The sequence below is a fragment of the Gossypium hirsutum genome, chromosome D12, assembly GCF_007990345.1.
Source record: "Gossypium hirsutum isolate 1008001.06 chromosome D12, Gossypium_hirsutum_v2.1, whole genome shotgun sequence".
In the NCBI taxonomy this organism is placed as follows: domain Eukaryota; kingdom Viridiplantae; phylum Streptophyta; class Magnoliopsida; order Malvales; family Malvaceae; genus Gossypium; species Gossypium hirsutum.
The window spans coordinates 30990748-30999749 of record NC_053448.1 but is presented as its reverse complement, the minus strand read 5'-3'; the positions used below and the strand labels follow the sequence as shown (position 1 = coordinate 30999749).

General features: G+C 31.1%; 1 long non-coding RNA gene across 1 annotated transcript; it reads right to left on the bottom strand.

Annotated features, from left to right (window-relative positions):
* Positions 1-5214: 5214 nt before the first annotated feature.
* On the bottom strand, positions 5215-8354 carry LOC107945723 (uncharacterized). Its single transcript, XR_005922080.1, has 3 exons — positions 8143-8354; positions 7535-7848; positions 5215-5473 (listed from the first exon to the last, which is right to left on the bottom strand). It is a non-coding gene; the product is annotated as an uncharacterized lncRNA (long non-coding RNA).
* Between the last annotated feature and the right edge of the window lie 648 nt (positions 8355-9002).

The window sequence follows — 9002 nt, the reverse complement described above, 5'->3', positions numbered from 1 at the left end:
TTAGTAAGTTTGTAATTCATAAATAATGCTTGACATTTTAATATATAAGCTTAAAAGCAATTTATGAACTAATCCAACATAGCTTGGCACAAGCCTAAGCAACAACAACAATTCAAGTTAATGATAAACACATAACTTAGTAAATTCATCACATAACATAATAGCTTTTATGTACATAGCATATAAGCATCCATGCTTTCATGGACATGGCTATGCACACTTTAAACATAAAAAACTCATACCTTTTTCATGCTTTCATGGCATTTCTAATCGAAACATCTATCGTTCCTTCCCTTTGTATACTCATTGAACCACTTAGAATAATATCAGATATGCGGGAATCTCACACACTATTTGCTGACATATGGCCGAAACCATTTCTTTCTTTTTCTCATATAGATGCTCTCTCTCGAGCCACAAGTGTGTCTACTCATGCAAGTTGTCAATCGTAATATAGCTACACGGTGCTACTCACACAAGCTGTCAAGTATCCGCAAAAAATGCCGGAACTCAGCCACTGGTAGGACGTTCAGGTCCAGCACCCGAAACACGGTAACCCTAATGACATGTCATTTTTATCTTATATATTCCTAAGGTTCAAATGAGATTCGAAAGTCACCGAAACGTCGTTAGATCTTTCTGTAGAGACATAATATAATAATACGACAAAATAACATTTAAATCAAATATATATTAAAACGTTATTTAAACGTACGAACGTACCCTGATCGTAAACGATGAGATATGTTCAACTAATCTGACACTTTTTCTTTTCCCTGATCTAAATCCGTACGATGCTTATGTTGATCTAAATAATCAAATTCAGCCCATTCAATAATCATTCAATTCAATTCAGTCCAAAAATCATATTTTAGCCAAATTACGCTTTTGCCTCTATAATTTTAATTATATTACAATTTAGTCCTAAGCTTATAAAATGAAAATTCATGCAAATTTAATGCTAACCCAAGCTAGCTAAATTTCTCTTACGTCCTTAGTAGCTCATATTTTTCATTAATTTCACAATTTACCGTGAATATTACATATTTTTAATTTAACCCCTAATTTACATTTTTATCAAAATTCACTTTACAAAAGTTGTTTAACTAACAACAATCATTCATTTTCTTCCATCAAACATCACAAAAAACCAATATAAATTCATGGTAAAACCCTAAACTTTTACAAATTTTGCAAATTATCCCCTGGGCTAGCTAGATTAAGCTACAACAACTCCAAAAAATTGAAATCATTTAAAATGGGACGAAAATACATTTACATGCAAAGAAGAGAGATGGTCGAATGTTTGAACGCACAACAATGGTGTTTCTTAGGTTGAAAATTGGCTAGGGAAGAAAAACAAAGGTGATAGCCTTTGTTTTCTCATTTTACTAACTTTAATTATTAATTTACTTAAATAACCTTTAACTAAACCTTTTAAAATCACTTAAATGATGTTCATCTTTGTCCACTAGTAATATTAATGGTCTAATTACCATTTAAGGCCACTCATATTCAAAATTCATAGCAATTTGACACCTTTTACTTATAGAACTCTAATTTTGCATTTTATGCAATTTAGTCCTTTTTATCAAATTAAACATGCAAACAATAAAATTTCCTAACGAAATTTTTAAACGACACTATCAACATGCTGTAGACATTAAAATATTAATAAAATAAATATTTTTATGTCAGATTTGTGGTCCTGAAACCATTTTTTTATTTCACTAAAAATGGGTTGTTACAAATACTGCTAGGGATACTGCATCAGCAATAGGATCAGGGTTAGCCTCCTCATCAACAAATCCTCCCAGCTCTTGACTCACGTTATCCATAGTCGGATCATCCTCTTTGACACCAAGATCCAGTGTAGGCACTTGAGTAGTAGATGACTCTTCCAGAGCCTCACGACGATGTTTGAACATTGGGTTCACCTTAAGTCTTGTCGCTGATAACTCTAGTATATAGACTTATTTTCAGTACTTTTAGATTAATAATTCATGAAAATTATGAGTGGTTGATAACAAATTTTATAGTTTTTATTATAATTCCATCTTGTTAGATATTGTTAAGATAAATTTGTTATTTTAATCATTTTTATGCTAAAAACATGATTTTTGTTGTTTAGAAGATAGTTGGTGCACTGGAAGAAAAGGTGCACTTGAAATTCACTTATGGATGCTCAATACTACAGTAAAAGCCATGTAGGATTAGGCTAATGTGGTTTCATCCTTGGACGAACTAAAGAAGCTTATTGGACCTTGGAAATACATTTGACCCAACTGTAAGGTGGGTTAACAAAATTGGACAGCCATCTAAGGGAGCCAGGATCCCAAACCATCCACTAAGGGAGGTAGGAGCCCAAACATTATTCATTTTTTTGACGTTAATATCAAACTACTTTACCAAGCCAACCAAATCAAATATAAGTAAACATTGAACTTTATAAAATTTAATGCACAAAAACTCAAATACTTGTATACTTAACATTTTGTAATTTAAAACTATGATAAAAGGCCGATCTCTCTATACCCCCAAATCACTTATAATCACGAACATGCTCACACATTGTTCATATATCAATAAACTTTGAATCATCAATTTAATACACAACTTACCTTAAATTTCATAGCTTGATATAAATACATACCTAAACATTATTAATTCGATTTCAGATTCGGTCAACACTTAACACTGCCCGTTGAACCGATCGGAACTAAAAAGGATACGTGGATAGTCGGAAACTCATACAATGCCAACGTCCCAGACGTGGTCTTACATGCAATCACATATCGATGCCACTATCCTAGACAGGGTCTTACACATGAACACAACTCGATGCCAACGTCCCCGACATGGTCTTACACGATAACACATATCGGAAATCCTATATCATGACACATGTATCCTATTTATTCCTAGGGTTCATATGGGACTTTTAGACAACGTATCTCGATCGAATAATACTCGAAATAAACTTAGCTAACATCTCCTCAAGGTTTTCTTTCTTCTGTTGTTGATAAGGCTGCTAAAAATTTGAAGAGGGTTGTGACTTTTGATTATCTTGACCACCCCAAGAGAAATTTGGATGGTTCCTTCAACCTGCATTATAACTATTGCTATGGGGGTTATTTTGAGATCTAGAATTATTACCCATAAAGTCAACTTGCTCATGCTCCATGTTAAACTTGAAGGGTGAATATTCTGACTTAATCATCCCCACTCCATTTTCATCACATTGCATCACAGGATTCACCTGCTTAGAAAAATTTAAACCATCAACTTTCTTACCAATAGCTTCAAAGTAACACCACTTAACCCGAATTTGTCGCCAGATTAGAGTTATGAGGCATTACCTGACAAAACACAATGTATTACAGACATTCAATTGAGTTCAGGTACTAAACAATATAATCTTCTTTATAAAAGTTTAAATTAATTCATACATATATATATGTAGCTAATAATCAAACATAACAATCTATGTACTTATTTACAAATTCACTCATTAAGTCAAAACAAAACGTATCATTTAACATATTTAAAACTATGTATACAACATTAGTAAACATTACAAATAATAGAATAGAACCTTGTTCCTAACCAATTCATAGGCATTTTTCAATAGTAAAATTTATCATAATCTATCATAAATATGTAAATAATATTACACCAAGCTCACATGCTCAACAAAATGAATCATGTACTAATGCCGAATTTGCTACCACATATTTAACACATTTCCAAATCACTCATTCAACATTTAAATAACAAATCACAATTAAACATATCATAGAAATATGTATTTGATTTACTCATCACTAGCCGAATATAACTACACATTATTTATCACTTTCAAACCTATCCATTAATCAAATTATACATTAAAATTGAATCCATAATAAACCATAATCGAATTATAATCATTTCCTATCTTTTGCCAAAACAAAACACACTTTCAAGACATGCATAATACTTAATTCATATATTAAAATTGTACCTATATTTATTACTTAACAAACTCAAATTCATACATTCCCTTATAACTTAAACACGCTTCTAAAATAGACCTAAATCATAATCAATATCGCAAATATTTTCCCATACTTTATAACTGAACTTAACTATCATTTCATTTATAATATACTTAGCATATCACATATTTACTCAATTCACATAACAAATCTTTGTCAATAAGCATACACAGAACATATATATATACATATCACATACGTATGAAATATATATTACTTTCAATACAAGTATAGTATACTTGCTAGTATCTATCCACACATATATTTCATTTAGCACCAATATATATATCACATTTATCATCATATCACAAACTTATACCCTAATTCAATATGCAAAATTATAAACCCCCATTTCTATGACCATTAAAACCATATGCATAAACACCAAACTCGATCAAAATAATATGAGCCATCTTCGCATGGCCATTTATATACATGCCCCAAAACTAACCAAAAACATAAGCAAGCCTATACATGCCATAATATCGAGTTCAAAAATTTATCAAAGTACCCAAAATATGTCGATAGTGTGATAGACTTTGCTGACGGTCCCCGAGCTCGTAACCAACACTACACCAGAATAGGTTTTTAGCAGCGCTCTTTTTGGCCTTTAGCGGCGTTTTTTAGCGCCATTAAAAGTATTTGCAGTGCTTGTGAAAGCGCCGCAAAAAACACCGCTATTGACAGCGTCGCTAACATTTATGGCGTTTTTTAAAATAAACGTCGCTAAAGGTCAATAGCGTCGCTAACATTTATGGCGTTTTTTAAAATAAACGTCGCTAAAGGTCATGACCTTTAGCGGCGCTTTCCTTACAAACACCGCTATAGGCCATAACCTTTAGCGACGCTTTCCCCACAAACGTCGCTAAAGATCATGACCTTTAGCGACACTTTTCCCACAAACGCCGCTATAAGATTGACTTTTAGCGACGCTTTGTCACAAACGTCACTAAAAACATAAGTTTTAATAAAAATTTAATTAAATAATATTTGTTTCTATGATAAATATTATATTATGTTTTATTTTTGAAATTTAAACTTTAAACTATATACTTTTAAGGATAAAAAAATTACTTAAATTAAATTTTCTATTAAAATTTTAACTTTAAAGGTAAATATAAAAATTAATGAATTTAAATTTAGAATTAAAATATTATGTTTAAATAAATGAGCAATCTACCTCAGAGCTCATCTAATCTATATTAACTCGGCCAAATATAAAAGAAGCTACAAAACACGTAATAATTAACAATCATGATTAAAGAAGCTAGTACACAAGGGAGCTACAAAACCCTATTTCAATAACACCTAATTCAAGTTCCGACTAAGATAAACGACCATGGAATGCAACACTAAATAACACTCTACTTGAAGAAGTACTAAGCCTTGGCTTTTCCAGCTTGAAGAGATTGAATCCTCCACTACACCTTCAATATCTAAAGGATGCAAAACCAAATGATTAGATAAACCAACAAACTTGGTAAACAATAGAGATGTTAAAAATAAAAAATATATATAGCCATTAAGGCTCAAAAAAAAATATAACAAACAATTATGTGCAGCTTTAGTTGCAGGTTGAACCATACTAACAAACAATCTCAATCTGTGATCAGAAGAATTTTCCAGAGGTAAGTACCATCAGTGATGATAATGCAAACCTTTAGTTTGCATTGCAAGTGACACAGAAAAGTCAAGCAATTATGAAAATGCTTTATAGAAAGTTCATGGTTCCATTACAGGTCACCTGTCAACAAATATCCATGGTGGACAAGGGCAGCAGAATGCAGAGTCTGTGGAACTGGCTGGTATCTTTGTCGTGTACAGATAGCTATATTTCCCTAAAACTAGAAAAAGAATTGCGGATTTTCTGGAACTGGAAGTACTCACAGGGACATATAACTACATAAAGGTTTGCTATTGTCAATGAAGTGAAAAAGCTTTTTAGCAAACTGCATTCATGCACAGTGACTGAAACCCCATTTGCTTCAAACGATGTCATACTTTCTATACAAGAAATTGTATTAGAAAAAAAACTAATTAACCCCATAGTTTATCAAGAGCTGCTATTTTAGAGACTTGAATAGATAATGACACTTAAGCTATACATAATTTCACTTAAAACATGTCAGCCTGATAGGTATATGGTTGACAAAATATACAACAAAACAAAGATAAGGCAGATTCCAATATATCCCAAATTTCCAAAGTTAATATAGATAGAATAATAACATGTACCGTTCGCCGGCAACATGTACAATACTAATCACTACAAAGTAAAATCTATCCGGATTGAAATTTAATTATAATTTTTTCATAATTAAAATTTAAGGACCACAGAAAAGAATTCCAGAACCAGTTATGCAACAAGAAAATAATGGCTAGGTTCTCAAACCTGTTCAAAAGGATGTATATCTAGCTAGGTTCCCAAATTTATCAAGAGGAAGTTACAACTTTAAGGAGTATGAACAAATTCCAAATTCCAGAACCAGTTACAACAGGAAAAGTTAGGTTCCCAAACCTGTTCAAAAGGATGTTTAAGAAAAGTAGAATTTGGATCTATCTCTTATAATCTAGTTTATATATAATGATGTTTCTTTTCTCAAAAAAAAACCCAAGTAGGACATAATTAATCATGATTTTGCCATAGCAAAGGCATACATGGCTACTGATGAATACCCACATAAAAAATGTGTGAATAGGCATGCCCCATTTTGTTCCAAACATTCAAACAAATCTGCCAAACTTTCCTTTTAATTTCTTCTAAAAGCAATTAGGAATTGATGAAGATGTAGTGGATGATACAGTACACCATATGGGTTTCAAATCTATTCGGTTTTTCTTTCATCTCTTTTTTGGTCTTTTTTGGTCTATTGGGTTTCAAATATAAGATTTCAAGTAAACCAGACAATTGGAAATAGTTCCAATAACAAAACAAAGAATAGAAGAAACAATGCAACAGCAAACCATGAAAACCCAACTCGTATAAAATAGACAAACTTCAGAGCAAGAATTCTAGACAGAGACTACAAAATAAGAAATAAACCTATCATTCTGCACAATTATCAGAAGTAAACCGATAAGAACTGGGAAAAGGATATTCTCTCTATACTAAGATCCTCAATCAAGCTACTTAAGCAAGGAACCACTTAGTAATAACTCAAGATTCTGTCATCTATATATCGAGAAACTCATGTCCACAACTCAAAATCACTCTTAAATCATCCATCAAGCACATCCAATCTTACAACAATTACTACCAACAAACTTAGCCGGTCTTTTATTTCCTCTCTAGTTAAATCAATAAAATCAGCATCCAATGCACACCTTATAACCTACAATTTTTATACTCAATTTCGATCACAGCAACTACAGTTCAGAGATAAAACCCACCCTATCCACCAAAATTAGAAAAGAAAAAAGAAAAAGAATCCATCCTATCAAAACATTCAAATCTCAAACCCAGAAAAAGAAACTTTAAAAATATAATAAAAACATACTTGATTGTAGCCTTCTTCCCAGTCCCTTTTGCTCCGTCTTTTTTCTTCTCCAACATAAGACATTTAGTTATCATGTTACATATCAAGTAAACGAACTGAACAGAATCATTGGTCGGTATTGGATAAGTAACCTTCTTATATTGTTTCAATATATAAAAACTATATATTGTTACATTAATGTTCTCTGGACCAGCAATCTCCGCATCTAGTTGAGTACCATCTACAGTATTTCCAGCACTGGTATTTCTTTTTCCTATTTCCTCCAAAGTTACAAATCTCTTCTCAGGTTTCTTCTGGTTGTCACATTCAGAAACCTACAAAAACAGACCATGCTAAATGTAAAAACAAATAATTTCCTATTCTAGACTAGAGAAGAACATTTGAAAAACTTTGGGCTTGAAGACATAAATAAACTCAACATTTATCTTTTCCCTTGAAAAATAGTCTAGAGTTATATGTCATTCCACATTGCAAAACTGGTCTATGAAGAAAAATGAACGAACAATTCATCTTGTTATAAAAACAAATACAAATACCCAGAAGCCAAAATTAGCGTTATAAAAACAAAAGAACAGGAAAATCGAGAAGATAGGAAAACTCGTTCTTACAGCTTGTATGTTCCTATCCTCATCATCAAAAAAGAGCACTGAGTTGAAGGGATTCCCAGTCCTTGACTGAATTCTCTGGAAATGATCGATCTGCTCAAACCTCTAAGTGAAGAAGAAATTGGGAGAGGCGTATTTAGGGTTTGAATTTGGTTGAAAAATGAAACCATTTTAACCATAAGAGGGGGTTGTTTGCCCTATATTTGGTACGGCGCCGTTTATCTTCCCTTGAAATGGTGTCGATTTTGATCTATTTTTGGGGAAATGGCGCGATTTTTTAAATTAAAATGATTTTTTTTGCGGTTTTTTTTGTTTTTTGCGGCGTTTGTACGCCACAAAAAATAATTTATTTTGAATAAAACGACGCCGTTTGTATATAGTAATGGCGTTTTTTGCTAAAAATGCCACTAAAGCTCCCATATTTTTAATATTTAATTATTATATCTTTCATATAAATTTTAAATAAATAATTATTAAATTTTTAAGTAATATTTATAAGAATTAGATAAAATTATAAAATTTAGTTTTTTATTTCTATTTTATTTTTGTATTTTATTTTTATTTCTTATAATTTGGTCCTATCCAAATTAAATAATTACCTATATATCCATATCAATCTATTACTTTTTTAACTTATTTATTAATTCTATTTAAACTAATATTTAAATATATTAAATGTTTTAGATTAAATATTTTTAAATATAAAGGCATTAATTAATTGTAAAAAATTTTATCATTTAACAAATCTCAAGTAAACCTCAACATTAAACCCTAAATTAACCATTCAATACATATAAAGTCTATCTATTATATATCTCCTAAATAATTTAATTTCAATATATTAAATTTATTATTATCTCTTT